Raw genomic sequence first — 16,704 nt, forward strand, 5'->3', positions numbered from 1 at the left:
GCCGACATTATTTTTCTGTATTTGGAAAGAAGTGAATGAACCCTTTTAAAATACCCTAATGTCACACGTTCTTGTTCTGGGTTATGGCTGTATAAAGTGGCATTTAGATGGACAGATCCTTTCTATGACCAAGGGACTAAATTAAAATTTTAAATTAAAATGATAATCAGATGTAGTGGGATCTATTCTCCTAACACATGAAGATGCTCTGTCAAATTCACATTTGAATTTTTCAACATAGAGTAAGATTTGGAGATTTCAAGTAGAGTTACTTTCGTGCTTCTATTTTTTTGACAAAAATTAAATGTGATTTCTTCCTGTTTAACTTTCTTTCTCCCCATGCCCCAGTTTTAATGAGACAGAGTTTACAGATAACTTTTCTTTCTGAATAAATCACACATTATTGAAAATAAACATAAAAGGATAATAATTCACTCGGAAAGAAAAATCAGGGAAAGTAGAGAGGCTCTGAGAATATAATCACATACAGCAGAGACACAGAATAAAGGGAACACATCACAGAATAAAGGGAAACAAAACACATAGCAGAGACACAGAATAAAGGGAAACAAAGTAGAGAATTTCTGAGAATATATTTAATTACATACAGCAGAGACACAGAAAAAGGGGAAAAAAGATTTGACTTTAACTTTCTTTAACAGGGGTGGGCTGAATGCTAACAAATTGTAACAACAATTTTGAAAATCATAACAATTTTGAAAATTCATTCAAAAATTTTGCAAATTATTGTCTAAAATTTTTTTTATCTGCAACTTTTATTTTTTATTTTTCCAATTTTATTTATTTATTTTTTTCAAGTTGAACAGACTAAATTTCTTTAAACAAACTTACTTATACTCCAGAGTCCTTTAAAAACTTAATAGCATTTATACATTGAAGGTATTTGATTTTCATGTAACTAGCACTTCAAATGCAACAAGCATTTGAAGCAACAAGCATTTGACCCAACAAGTAAAACTTTCTACAGTTCATAACTTTTATAAATAAAATAAATTAAATGTACAGTGAATAAGTTCTCTGAAATATTTCAATATTTCTGCAGGTTTAGTAACATCGTAAAATACATTTCAACTAAAATTCACAAATCTAAAAACCTGTTAGGCATTTTTAGGCGTTTTAAGATGGAAATGAAGACCAATGTTACATCGTAATATGCCAATTACAAATAGTACTTCAAATAGCAAATACTACAGTTTGTCCCAAACTTTAAAAACTATTCATGAACTCAACACTGAACTATTGATGGCTATGAGAATTGTTTCCTAGCCTTTTTGAAAATTTCAACCCATTTATGTTTAAGGTAATTATTGATAAGTACGATCCCGTAGCCAATTTCTTTATTGTTTTGGGTTCAAGCTTATACACTCTTTCTGTGTATCCTGTCTATAGAAGATCCTTTAGCATTTGTTGGAGAGCTGGTTTGGTGATGCTGAATTCCCTCAGCTTTTGCTTATCTGTAAAGCTTTTGATTTCTCCTTCATATTTGAATGAGATCCTTGCTGGGTATAGTAATCTGGGCTGTAGGGTATTTTCTTTCATCACTTTAAGTGTGTCTTGCCACTCCCTTCTGGCCTGAAGAGTTTCTGTTGAAAGATCAGCTGTTATCCTTATGGGAATCCCCTTGTGTGTCATTTGCTGCTTTTCCCTTGCTGCTTTTAATATTTGTTCTTTGTGTTTGATCTTTGTTAATTTGATTAATATGTGTCTTGGAGTATTTCGCCTTGGGTTTATCCTGTTGGGGACTCTCTGGGTTTCTTGGACTTGGGTGATTATTTCTTTCCCCATTTTAGGGAAGTTTTCAACTATTATCTCCTCAAGTATTCTCTCATGGTCTTTCTTTTTGTCTTCTTCTTCTGGGACTCCTATGATTCGAATGTTGGAGCGTTTAACATTGTCCCAGAGGTCTCTAATATTGTCCTCATTTCTTTTAATTCGTTTTTCTTTTTTCCTCTCTGTTTCACTTATTTCTACAATTCTATCTTCTAGTTCGCTTATCCTGTCTTCTGCCTCTGTTATTCTACTGTTTGTTCCCTCCAGAGTGTTTCTGATCTCATCTATTGCATTATTCATCGTACATTGACTCTTTTTTATTTCTTCTAAGTCCTTATTAAATCTTTCTTCCATCTTCTCAATCCTTTTCTCCAGGTTATTTATCTGTAACTCCATTTTGCTTTCAAGATTTTGAATCATTTTCACCATCAAAATTTGAAATTCTTTATCAGGTAAATTCCCTATATCTTCTTCTTTTGTTTGTGTTGGTGGGCAATTATCTTGTTCCTTTACTTGCTGGGTATTTCTCTGCCTCTTCATCTTGCTTATATTGCTTTGCTTGGGGTGGCCTTTCCCTCTTCTTGCAGTTTGTGGAGTTCTCCTTATTACGTAGTTTCTTCGCTGTGTGTGGGGTTGGACGGGTGACTTGTCCGGGTTCCCTGGTTAGGGAAGCATGTGTCGGTGTTCTGGTGGGTGGAGCTGGATTTCTTCTCTCTCCTTTAGAAGACAATGGGCTGCTTTTCTGGGAGCCTGATGTCCTCTGCCAGTATTCAGAAGTTGTTTTGTGGACTTGACTCCACGTTCAAATGTTCTTTTGATGAATTTGTGGGGGAGAAAGTGGTCTTGCCATTTTATCCCTCCGCCATCTTGTTACTTCCTCCCCAGAACACTGGATTCTTATATTCCACTTGGTCGAGGAGTATCTCTTCCCAGCTGCTCCAGCAAGGCGCAGCTGTTGTACCTTACCTTGGACGAGGGGTATCTCCTCAAGGCCGCGCCTCCTGCTTTGAATGTAGATCAGCTCCTCTCGGCCCTCTGGTGCCCAAGCAGCCACCGCCTCCTGAACGTGGTACAGCTCCTCTCGGCCACCGCCCTAACCCTGGGCGCGGGGTAGCTCATCTCAGCCACGATTCTGCACGTGGTCGGTTGCGCCGGAGCCAGGCGTCTCCCGCGTCTGCGCCTGCGCCGCCGGAGCCGGGCTCTAAAATTTTTTAGAAGATCATCTTATCTAATCATTTAAAAGAGGAGAAAAAGATAGCATTTAGGGAATTCCAGGTATCTTCCAAATGCCTGCTTCCCTAAACTTATGTACTTCCCAATCATTACAGAAAATACAAAGAGAACATCTAAATTCTATAGAAGGTCATTGCTTTGGGAACATTATGGACAGTTTAGTATCTGCTCCAAATGGATTGAAAGGAAAGTCCAGAGTTCTAGAGGTAGCTGAGTATATGACCTCAATGTACAGAATTAATATAATGAATGAATAGAGTTAATAGTCTATTCAAGATGTATGCAATATCTAATTTTGATCTTTCATATTCACTTACAGCCTTTCCTCTTTTCATTTTGAAGTGAATCACTCAGTCATGTCTGACTCTTTGCGACCCCATGGACTGTAGCCTACCAGGTTCCAAATATGAAACTGAACACCAGACGTTACAGAGTCTGGTGAATCCATGTGCCTGGTAACACACGTACATCTCCCAAATAACTAAGATGCATGACTAAGATGCATGCTGAATTCTACAACATGAGAAACTCTCCTTAGTGCACATTTAGGACATCCTGGAGTCAACCCGCCATGGATGGATAACTCCAAACGCAAAGGCTTCAGCTCCATCCGATACTGTTTCACCAGGTATTGACTTCATATTCACTGTTACCATTCTAGATAATGAGCTTTCCCCCATTTGAAAACTTTTATTTCAAACACTCACAAATCCTCCGTAACCTTCAACCACACTGTGCTTACTGAACTAAAGCCTTCTATTTCCTTCTGAATTGAAACGCCTCCTGCCCAGACCTCGCACAGCTAGGGATTTGAGTGCAATAGACAATTTCAAAGACAGTGCTTTCTACCTAACAATTGGTGCATTAGGCTAAAATGTTCACACAAATGCAATAGCAACAGAAGGGGTTTGCAAGGCGGTGACAAGGTCCTTCATTTACCTGGATCTGGGGAATGATGAATGAGCGGTAGCAGAATACTCTTCTGGCCCTTTGGTTCACCTTGATCGTCTCACAGAACGCAAATTGACACTATACCCACATTTCTATAGTATTTATTTCCATGGTCATGATGTGAGGGCTTTTTTCAATCTGAGTAGTGTAAAAGGGGAAACATATTACTGCAAAGACACATTATTGTGCAGTGAATGTATAAACAGATGGGAAGAATGGACAGACATGCTCATAATAGAAACTGAAAGCTCCTCATTTTGTCCCGATTGTCTACCCTTCCTTTTTAAACAACCTTCCTTTTTTCTGGCTATCAATACAGAGTTCTTTTTGGTAAAATGAAGTGCATTCATGCTGCCTGAAAGAAGCTTTTAAAGTTGATCTGTGCCCACACAAAAGAGAAGCAGCGCTGAGTCCAACCAGTGGAGGAAACAAACTTGGTCCATGTTCATTACTCATGGCTCGACACGCCAGCCTCCATATCGTTTTGTAAAGAATCAGATAAACTTTCCTCGTGATAAACAACTGAAATAATTTTTCTTAGCTGTCAGCTCCCTTTCTCCCTTTCCTAGCCTTTTCTCACACCCTTCCCTGCTTGTAAAAGCCACCGCGCGCAGCTCTTTGGTCTGATAAATGGGCTCCTTTCAGCTGGTGGCAGGCTTCAGGAAAATGAGATAATCCTGGGTAATGTGGACACAGTTTTCATTTCATGTCACCCAATTAAACTGCAATTATCCAGAGTGCAACAGCAGAAAAACTGGAAAGAATGGCCAGAGAATGAGGCACGGAGGCTCCCTGGGGTTCTTTATACCACGCACATCAGCCTAGATTTGTTCTGTTCTGATAATAAAGTGCCGGCCTCAGCACTCAGCCACACAAAACTGTGATCAGACCAGATGCAACCTGTAGCTGCACACGAAATGCACCCACTCGTCCTGAGACACAGCAGTTCGAGCCAAGGTCCTCTTCATGTTCCATATTTGCCTCCAAAGCCAAGGTCTACGCAGCCACCGTGCACACCCCCTCCTCAGCACTGTGTGGCCTGGCCCCAGGCTGAACTAGGTGGAAGGTGTTTTCATTATGTTCACCAGCGAATAGAGTATGCTCTCCCCCACGACATCTCAGCACCACATGAAACAGTGTCCCCAGAACCAATCACTGCCTAATAAGAGAGTGATGATAACTTTGATTACAAACACATTCTAATAAATCATGCAGAGCCATATTAGTCTGAGGCCTGACTAGATATAAAAATTTCAGTGAACAGCTGGCTCATCAATTAGGAGGTTTTTTCCTTCATTTAAATGTGATGATATCCAGCCCTGCAAAGAACTGCAACTATGGAATGGGAAGTAGATAAAAGGATATATCATCTTGTATTTATAAGTTACAGTCTTTCAGATTCTCCAGTAGGAGAGATCATTAGACTTTCAGTGGAGGAACTGCAAGCAAATGCAAACATTAGGGTTGAGGCTTTAGTGTAAATAACTATGGCTGCAGCCACAGACGCAGTTGAGAGAAGACTGAAAATAGGAGAATTCACTAAGGGGAAAAACAATTCAGTGGAATGAAAATGACCTTTGAGTATGACATTGTCAGAATACAGCAAGATAAAATAAGGCAGGTCCCAAACTCATAGACTCAAAAATAAAATTTTCATCATCCATAACATAAATCTTTGGATTTATTAATACATTCTGAAAATAAACTGTACAATTTTACCAGCTGGTCTATTTAGTGATGAATCAACTACTTTAATCTCATAAAATGATTCTCTTGTGTGCCATTTGGCTCTATAGCTCTTCTTCCTTCCTCTTTTTGAAATGGATCCCATCTTAATCTTTCTCAAAATCACCATTTATGACTCCAGAAGATAGCAAATGTGAGAGAAGAGTCACTCAAAGTTGATTTTAAGCAGCATGACCCCGCTGAGTGCAGCCAGGGGCCTGGGGCCCACTACGAGGTTCTTGCTCAACAGGGATAAAGACCAGCACCCATCCTAGGAGATCTTGCCTGTCTCCCCTTTACCCCAGGTGATATCAGAAGCCCACGGTGCTCTTTTTCTCCAGGCCATCAAACAGGTGTGAAAGAGTGCAGCATTGCCGTCACACAGGAAACATTAAAAAAAAAAAAAAAATTGGAGCATTGTTGAGGTGAATTTGAAAATTGGTCCACTCTTCAATACTCATAAATTCAACAATAATCACAGTGATGATGCTCACATAAGACAATACGTACATGTCTTTCATCTAGGCTCAGAGCACTGGACAAGTCATGGTCTGGGCTAAGATCCTATCCCGTGTAGCTTTATGGGAGACTCCACACCATTACAATAACATAATGACACTGTGATAACAATAATAATACCTTATGTTTACCCAATGCCTATCTGGGAAATCTAAAGCAGTTCAGAGATGCTAATCTAATTAGACTCCAGGTCCCTGTCAAGCAAGTAGAGGGTGGGTGTTTCTCATTCAAATGCTGTTTGAGAAATGATGGGAACACTAACATCTACCACCTCCCTTCCTCCTGGGTATTTATGAACATAAAGGAAAAAAAAAAGACAGCTCAGATTTAAATCTTCTAACTACATGGAAGAACAATGATAATAGTTGACTATAATAATACTGTTTAGATCACTTTTCATCTGATATATTTGTCTTTCAAATTATAGGTTGAATTCATATCCTGCTTTCATTCATGGGAGATTTTTCACAACGCTCCAACACAGGGAAGAAAAGATGGTCATGTTCTGTGGGAGACAGTCTTCTTTTTTCTGCTGAAGAACCTAACATGGTTCCATCTGTCATTCCTCCTAGGGCATAATTTCTCCTTTCCTGAGGACTTCCCCTTAAACACTTTACAGACTTAGATTATGTAAACCCTGATCTTTGGAAATGGATATTTTGGATTTTGGAAACATTGAATTTAGAATACTAACAAAAACAAAAAAAGACTAATAATAATGAAACTGTACTTTTGGCTCAATCTGGGTAAAGCTAATATTTTTTAAAATAGCTACGTATAAAGGAACTTCCATAAAGTACTATACATATCAAATAGACAAATGCAATGTCAGGAGAGTTTACATAGAACCCCTTCCCTTCCATCAATTACTAGATACTTCATTTTAAAACAATCTGAAATTGAGAACCATAACATTTATCATCGTCTGTAACCATGTTTAAACAACATGGTGATATTTGTTATTTACTTTTCGCCCCATTAGAAAATAAAGTCCATAAGGGCAAAGACAATGTCTGTCTCATTAATTGTATCACCATGTGTTTAGTTCATAGATGTTAACTACCTTTTGAATGAATGGAGGAAGGGGAGAGGAGGCTTCGGCATAGTAAAGTAGCTAAGTACCTGGACTTTGAGGTCAGCAGAGTTTGAAACACTTTTTGAATCAGTTTGAATCAGGACTTCTCTGCTTACTAGGTTTGCAAGCTTGAGCAAATCACTTAAACTCTTTGAACCTCAACTTTCACATCTGTAAAATGGGAACTGTATGTTTTACATGTATCATAAAGATTAACTGAAATGATGTAAATAAGTTCTTTATCACATTGCCTAAATGCTTAATAGACACAAACTGCTGCTTCAGGGATTTTTTATTTCAAAAATAGAATGCTGCTGCTGCTGCTAAGTCACTTCAGTCGTGTCCGACTCTGTGCGACCCCATAGATGGCAGCCCACCAGGCCCCGCCATCCCTGAGATTCTCCAGGCAAGAACACTGGAGTGGGTTGCCATTTCCTTCTCCAGTGCATGAAAGTGAAAAGTGAAACTGAAGTCGCTCAGTTGTGTCCAACTCTTAGCGACCCCATGGACTGCAGCCCACCAGGCTCCTCCATCCATGGGCTTCTCCAGGCGAGAGTACTGGAGTGGGTTGCCATTGCCTTCTCCAAAATAGAATGCTAATTTGACCCAATTTTTAAGGCCATTGTGTACACTTGGTGATCCATAGTTGCTTGAAACCATAGATGTGAAACCCGTGGATAAAGAGAGATAACTGTATTTTGTATACATTTTGTTTAAAGGGACTTGAACATCATTGGATTTTGGTATCTGAGGGGTTCCTGGAAACAATCACCCTGAAGACAGAGGAACAACTGTATTTTCCAACTGTGCACCTTCCCCTTTGCTCCTCGCTGTCCAGTTACCACTAAGAATCATCCTTCAGTACAGACATATGGCTTCCTTCTCAGGCACCATAAGCCGTAGCACTGCTTAGCTCAGCTGGTAAAGAATCTGCCTGCAATGCAGGGGACCCCAGTTTGATTCCTGGGTTAGGAAGTTCCCCTTGGGCCTCCCTGGTGGCTCAGTCAGTAAACAATCTGCCTGCAATGTGGGAGACCAGGGTTTGATCCTTGGGTTGTGTCAATCCCCTGGCGGAGGGCATGGCAACCCACTCCAGTATTCTTGCCTGGAGAATCCCCATGGACAGAGGAGCCTGGCAGGCTACAGTCCATGGGGTTACAAAGAGTTGGACACAACTGAGCTATTTAGCACAGCACAGCAAGCTCAGAGAAGTAGCCACAGTGTACCCCTTACCCCCACTTACCCCCACTAATATAGTTTCCGGATAATGTCTGCCTTGGCCTCTAAAACCTGCTCCCAGGCGATGTTGGCATTTAACCCCCTGTGGCCACAGGATTGACACTCTCTGATGTCTGGACTATACCCAAATTCAGGTCAGGCTGAGGGGACAAAGGAAGCTGACGTCAGTCACCCCTACTCCCTGCTTCCATGACCTGCCCAACTCACACTCCCAGATTGGCTGGGAGGGAATAAGGGCATTTTAGGGTAGAAGCCCAGAGGAGAGGGAGGCAATGATGGTTGGAATATCCCTGGTCCAGCTCTCTCCCTCCAACTTCTCCCCTCTCCCCTAAACACACTGGGGAACCACTGTAGCCAGGGGCGCGGAGGGCAATGCTTGGAGACCCTGAGAGAGTGCAGATGCCCAGGATCTCGATTTTGTCCAACTGGATTCTCTTTTTTTGTCCGGATGGGAACATCCCAGGCAACCTTCCAAACCTTGTGCAGCTATTTAATAAAGCAGCTTCCAGCTGAGGGCTGGAGCTGGAAGAGGTAGGACACTTGGTCTCGGTCAGTTTGCAAAAAATGTGAGCTGGTGCCAGGAAGCTTGGGGAGGGTGAAGAGGAACCTGCTCTGCTCCTTCATGTGGATCTGAATCAGAGGAGGAAGTGGGCAGAGTGCCCAGGACCAGTCACAATGTCAGGCATCCTTGCTTTGCCGCTTAAAGCAGCTTGACCCTTGGCTTGTTGTTTAATCTCTCCAACCTCAGTTTCCTTACCTGTAAAGGGGCAATCATAACCCCTTCTCACAAGACTGCTGCAAGAATTAAACAGGGGTGAGGGAATGACAAAAGGGGTAAAGTGGATCAATTGTATGGCGACTGATGGAAGCTAAACTTTTGGTGGTGAGCATGCTAGATTTTTGATAGTGTGTATAGAAATCAATGTCGTACACAACTTACCCTGTGTTTGTGCTCAGCCGTGTCCAACTCTTTGCGACTCCAAGGACTGTAGCCCGCCAGGCTCCTCAGTCCACGGGATTTCCCAGGCAAGAATACTGGAGTGGGTTGCCATTTCCTTCTCCAGGGGATCTCCCCACCCAAGGATTGAACCCTTGTCTCCTGCGGCTCCTGCATTGGCAGGCAGAATTCTTTACTTCTGAGTCACCTGGGAAGCCCACACAACTTACACAATGTTATAAATCAATGTTACATCCATTTTTAAAAGAACTAAACAGGATGATATGTGTGAAATGAATAGCATTGGCACATACATGTACACCTCACTAATGACTATGGCTGCTGTTTGTGGAAGCAAAGGAAGAAACAATCTGAATGTCTTCCCATGATAGACTGCCTAAATAAACTATGGTAAATCCAGATTGTAATAATTGGGTATTGCGCAACTTTAAAATAGGAATAAAGAACATTTCTATACACTGCTGTGGGGCGATGTGCAGGATGCACCGTTGAGGGGGAAAATAGCAAGATGGAAAAGTGTAAACAGTGTGCTATTTATCAAAGAAACAGGAGCTTGCCTTTTGTTTTATACTTACACGTTTATTATAGCAATGGAAGGACAGAACAGCAGTGGGAGTTAAGAAGGAGCAAGGAATTAGAAGTCTATGTTCCTGTTTTGGATTCTTACTAACAGATTCTTCTTTTCCTCTAATTTGTTGCTGTTTTTATCATTTTCATCATCATCCTCAGAAGAAGGCATTTCATTTACATTATCGATCTTAACACTTTACACGTGGTTGGGGGAGAAAGCCCAGCGTTTTCTGCAGCCAACAGTAGCCTCAGGAGGAAGTGGTGGTCATCCGTGACCACAACCTTTAGGTTTCTCTGTTTCAGGGTAGTTGGCATCATCTCCCTCCTCCCTCTCTCCTCTCTCCTAAATAGACTTTGTATTAATTAGTTTTATATGGTTTCTGTTATATTCTCCTCTACATACTTGGGCACATGCAAAATATTTCCTGTTGCCTTTGGCAGCCCCGAGTCTGGATTCAGATCAGTCAGCGGTTAAGTCGTGTCTGACTCTTTGCGACCCTGGGTACTGCAGCACACTAGGCTTCCTTGACTTAGACTGTCTCCCAGAGTTTGCCCAAACTCATGTCCATTGAGTCAGTGGTGCCATCTCTAGTCTAGAGCAGGGGTCAGCAAATTACAGAACAAGGGCTAAATCTGGCCACCATTCATTTTTGTGCCACTTACCAGCTGAGAATTATTTCTACATGTTTTGGTGATTGAAAGAAACTGGAAGAAGAATAACACTTCATGACCTGTGAAAATTACACAAATTTTAGATTCACTGTCCATAAATAAAATTTTACTGGAACACAGCCATGCACATTTGTTTCTATATTGGCTGTGGCTATTTTCACACTGCAGGTTAAGCAGTTGTTTGTGGCTGCAAAGCCTAAAATATTTACTATCTGGTCCCTGGCAGAAAATGTTCATCTATACCTGTCTAAAGCATCAGAAAAGGTCTGGAGTTCAGAGAAGTCTGTTGTTTTCTGGAGCCATCTCTAGGTCCTATTTTGCATATAAAAACTCTGTAGAGGTGTCCTGTCTAGACAGGCCTTGAGTACTGTGGGGTTGTTGGGGTTTGTTTTTGCTTTTGCTTGTTTTTTTTTTTGGCTTATCCTTTCTTGCTTTTATCAATGAAAGAAAACTAGATTTCTCACCAAAGCCTGCAGTACAATGGACAGCTATGACTTATTTTTAAGCATCACCTTACCCTGAGGTCCTACAAATATATGTCTAATCAATTATGGAGGGCCATCACTCATAGGTACCTCCACCTATCTATTTTTAAAGAAATACTTGCCCCTCTCTTGGTTACTCTGGGGCACAGTGATCATCACCAGCTTCTATCTCATTGCTTGAACTTAAAGAATGGTGGGTTACTGAGCGGAAGTGGTTCCCATTGCCTTTGTTAACACAGCCCTTCCATGCTGCACTCTTGCGGACCAGCAGTTCTCAAACTTTATCATCTGTGAGACTCACCCAGGGGACTTGTAAAGACGAATCAGCCTGCCCCAACTCCCACATATCCAGGTTCTGATTCAGTAAGTCTGGGGTGGGGTCCATGAATTTGCACTGCTGATAATTTTCCTAGATGGTGCTGCTTCTCTGGATCTGGAGAGCAAGCTGAGGAGCAGTGCTGTTGATCCCTGGGGTCCATCTTATCCAAGTTAGGCTACAAGCTACCCCCCATGACAATGGAGATTTAAATAGATCAAACCATTCACCCACCCTTCTAAATCTTGAGTAGTTTCTCTCTACCCATATTGCTAATATAATTAGTTATTTCCTGAGCACTTACTGTGTATAAAGAACTTACAACCTTACAGAACTTAATGTCTTGGTTAAGAGGCTGGGATATACACTTACAAAAAAAATAAACCAGTGTTGAGAAAAGTCCAATTTGAAAGTCATCAGCTCCCTGGAGAAGGAAATGGTAACCCACTCCAGTATTCTTGCCTGGAGAATCCCATGTACGGAGAAGCCTGGTAGGCTACAGTCCACAGGGTCGCAAAGAGTCGGACACGACTGAGCGACTTTCCTTACTTAGCCACTTCTAAATCTAGAGATGGATTCATTTAGTCATGTGGGAGATATTACTTGCTCTGGGAAGAATTACTGTAATAACCTTTCTTAGTTTTGTAAAACTAAGACAAGTAGACATTTAGGCCATTTGTTTTTTTTTTTAATGGTGACAAAGCATATCTCTTTCAAAATTCCTTGTTAGGAAGCTGACCAAAGAGGTATGGGTGTATAAACCCTGGATGGTTTAGTGGGGCATCTGGTTCTAACAGCAGAGGACTGAGGATGAAGGCCCCTCAGCTCAGCACCCCCAGTGGAGGTGCATGACTTGGCAGCAACAGTTAAAAGAGTGTGCTTAGTTAAGGGGGTTTAGCTTCAAGCTTTGGCCCAGCCCTTAAGTGTCAGAGATAAACAGCGAGCATACATGGTGGGAAAAGTCCTCCCGAGAAGTGTTGCTGCGAGGAGTGAGCCATCGTAACACCTCAGGGAGCACCTACCTGTTTCCAACTGGTTAGCATGTGACCTTGACAGATGTGTTGACACCAGAAAACACAGGGCGACCTCGTTTGAGCCACGGCAGATGAAGTAGTATGTGCTAATCTCACCATATGAGTGTCGAATAGGGAGATGGCAGATATACCGATAGAGAGAGGAAGAAGGAAAGAAAGGAAGGAAAAGGGAGGGGTGGAGGAGGGGAGATTGGGGATAGAGAAGAAATTGGAATTCTGCACATCATTCTGAATGGATTCGTAGATGACATAGGACTTCCCAGGAGGCACTAGTGGTAAAGAATCTGCCCGCCAATGCAGAACCCAAGAGATGTGGGTTCGATCCCTGGTTCTGGAAGATCCCCTGGCATAGGAAATAGCACCCTACTCCGGTATTTTTGCCTGGAAACTTCCTTGGGTAGAGGAGCCTGGCGGGTTACAGTCCACGGGGTCTCAAAGAGTGAAACATGACTCAGTAACTAAGCGCGTGCACACACACACACACACACACACACAAACACACTGATAATACAAAACAACCAATTTTTGAATAGTGAATTTGATTTTTGGAAAATATAAAAATTCATACAGAATTACATCGGTAAATATGTTGTGTAACCAATGCAACTAACCTTTTTTTTATTGGGAGGGGATGAAAACCAATGTAAATATGAAGTTAACAAAATTGATGTCTTAGAAAGTTGCTCTGATGGCAGAATCAAAAGAAGAGATCCATCTTTGCAGTTTTCATCAATGGGGAATAGTTTTGAAATAAAAATATGATTTACTTTTAAAGCATGTATTCAATTTAAGGCCACTGTTTTGAAATTTGGTAAAATAAAGAGAAGGGATCAAGCATTTACCCTGTCTTTCTATGTGTATTTATGTACCTCAGGAAAAATAACTGGTGAGGGAAACTTTCTCTGCAGAAGAAGACAAAATGGTAGAATTAATATTCCAATTTTCTGTACCCTCTAATAAATAAATGAATCTAAGGGAATAATCATCAAGAGTTGGTAGCATTACAAAAAAGAGAGACCAGGCATTCTGTGTCTCCCAAAGGAAGTACGCACTGCTGCCAATGAAGTAGTCTTGCCATGAAATCAACATAGTGTGCTCAAGCCTCAGGCTCAGACAACCGGTTTAATATATAAACAGCAGGAGAACACACACAACACCACACTGACCAATCTGCAACATCCAGACTCAGGAAAGTGTCCGACTCTTGACAACCCTCCAGACTGTAGCCCACTAGGCTCCTCTGTCCATTCTCCAGGCAAGAATACTGGAGTGGGTTGCCGTGTCCTCTCCAGGGAATCTTCCCGACACTGGGATCAAATCCACATCTCTTGCAGCTCCTGCATTGCAGGAGAATTCTTTACCGCTGAGCCACATACGGTAATTCTTATATGTTAGAGAAATATACCCAAATATTCATGAAATACTAAGATACCTAGGATTTGTTCCAGAATGTTTAGCGGGAGAGTAGTGAGGAAAGGTATAGATGACACACAACTGGCCATGAGTTGGAAGCCATGGAGGTTATGGATGATGATGGATACACAGAGATTTACTACATTAATCTACTTTTCTGTAGATTCCAATCCCAAAGAAAGGCAATGCCAAAGAATGCTCAAACTACCGCACAATTGCACTCATCTCACACGCTAGTAAAGTTATGCTCAAAATTCTCCAAGCCAGGCTTCAGCAATATGTGAACCGTGAACATCCAGATGTTCAAGCAGGTTTTAGAAAAGGCAGAGGAACCAGAGATCAAATTGCCAACATCCACGGGATCATGGAGAAAGCAAGAGAGTTCCAGAAAAACATCTATTTCTGCTTCATTGACTATGCCAAAGCCTTTGACTGTGTGGATCACAATAAACTGTGGAACATTCTAAAAAAGATGGGAATACCAAACCACCTGATCTGCCTCTTGAGAAACCTGTATGCAGGTCAGGAAGCAACAGTCAGAACAACAGACTGGTTCCAAATAGGAAAAGGAGTGCGTCAAGGCTGTATATTGTCACCTTGCTTATTTAACTTATATGCAGAGTACATCATGAGGAATGCTGGGCTGGAAGAAGCACAAGTTGGAATCAAGATTGCTGGGAGAAATGTCAATAACCTCAGATATGCAGATGACACCACCCTTATGGCAGAAAGTGAAGAGGAACTCAAAAGCCTCTTGATGAAAGTAAAAGAGGAGAGTGAAAAGGTTGGCTTGAAGCTCAACATTCAGAAAACAAAGATCATGGCATCTGGTCCCATCACTTCATGGGAAATAGATGGAAAAACAGTGGAAACAGTGTCAGACTTTATTTTTTTGGGCTCCAAAATCACTGCGGATGCTGATTTCAGCCATGAAATTAAAAGACGCTTACTCCTTGGAAGGAAAGTTATGAGCAACCTTGATAGTATATTAAAAAGCAGAGACATTACTTTGCCAAACAAGGTCCGTCTAGTCAAGGCTATGGTTTTTTCAGTGGTCATGTATGGATGTGAGAGTTGGACTGTGAAGAAAGCTGATCGCCAAAGAATTGATGCTTTTGAACTGTGGTGCTGGAGAAGACTCTTGAGAGTCCCTTGGACTGCAAGGAGATCCAACCAGTCCATTCTAAAGGAGATCAATCCTGGGTGTTCATTGGAAGGACTGATGCTAAAGCTGAAACTCCAATACTTTGGCCACCTCATGTGACGAGTTGACTCACTGGAAAAGACTCTGATGCTGGGAAAGGTTGGGGGCGGGAGGAGAAGGGGACGACAGAGAATGAGATGGCTGGATGGCATCACCGACTCTGTGGACATGAGTTTGAGTGAACTCTGGGAGTTGGTGATGGACAGGGAGGCCTGGCGTGCTGTGATTCATGGGGTGATTCATGACTGAGCGACTGAACTGAACTGAACTTTTCTGTAAGTTTAAAATTTTCAATAAACCAGATTTTTCTTAAGGGAAAATAATAGAAATTTTCAAAAATATCATACCACTTATAATAATAATAATAAATGAAACAAATCCATTAAAAGATGTGCAAATCCTAAATAAACAAGAAAACATAATATTCATGGACAGTGTGAGTTCAATGCTGGAAAGATATCAGTTCTTTCTAAAGTGATCTATAAATTCAAAGTGCTCTCAATTGAAACTTCAGCAGCATTATTTCAGGAATTTGACCAGATGACTTTAAAATCTATTACAGATCAGCAAAGGGCTAAGAATAGTCAAGACACTCCTGAAGGGGTCTTTCCTTGTGGTCTGGTGGTTAAGATTCCACATTTCCACTGCAGGGGGCATGGGTTCGATACCTGGTCAGGAAGCGAGGGTACCACATGGTGCACAGACAAAAAAGAAAAAAAAAGATACCTCTGATAAAGAAGGTAGGGGAGATTTCCCTACCATATATCAAGGCTTGTAATCAAGTTACAGCAATTAAGATAGTGGGGAGGGATAAATTAGGAATTTGAGATTAGCAGATACATACTACCATAGATAAAACAGATAACCAACAAAGTCCTACTGTAGTGCACAGGGAACTATGTTCAATACCTTGTAATAACCTATAATGGAAAAGAATATGAAAAAGAAGATACCTGAATATATTCAGAATATATCTGAAGAGAACATAATTGAGTCACTTTACACCAGAAACTAACACAACATTGTAAATTAACTTTACTTCAATTTAAAACAAGGTCTAAAAAAGGTAATATGAAATAGGTCAGAGAAAGAGAAAAAATTGATCAGTGCAACTGAATAAAGAGCCTAGAGATAGGGTCACATCTGTATGAAAACTAGACATGGTTCCCAGATAAGTGAAAAAATGAAGGAAATAATCTATAAATGGTGTCGGTCAGTTAATTAACCACTAGGAAACTGGATCTTTCTTTTATGCCATGTACAGAAATTGATTTTAAATGAAAAATAACCTGAATATAAAAAAACAACTGTGTTTTGTTTAATAAAATACATTGTATCTTTGTGACCTTAGGAAACAGGAAGATTTGTTTTGAAACATGGAAAAGCATTAGTCATAAAGAACAGGAAAATAGTTATAAATGGAACTACATTAAAGTTAAGAAGTTCTGTTCATTTGATAATTATTTTAAAAGCGAAAATCCAAGCCACTAACTGGGGAGTTATTTGCAGCACATTTATT

The sequence above is a fragment of the Moschus berezovskii genome, chromosome 13 (assembly GCF_049115385.1).
Source record: "Moschus berezovskii isolate FMDL1 chromosome 13, NW_MosBer_1.0, whole genome shotgun sequence".
NCBI lineage: Eukaryota > Metazoa > Chordata > Mammalia > Artiodactyla > Moschidae > Moschus > Moschus berezovskii.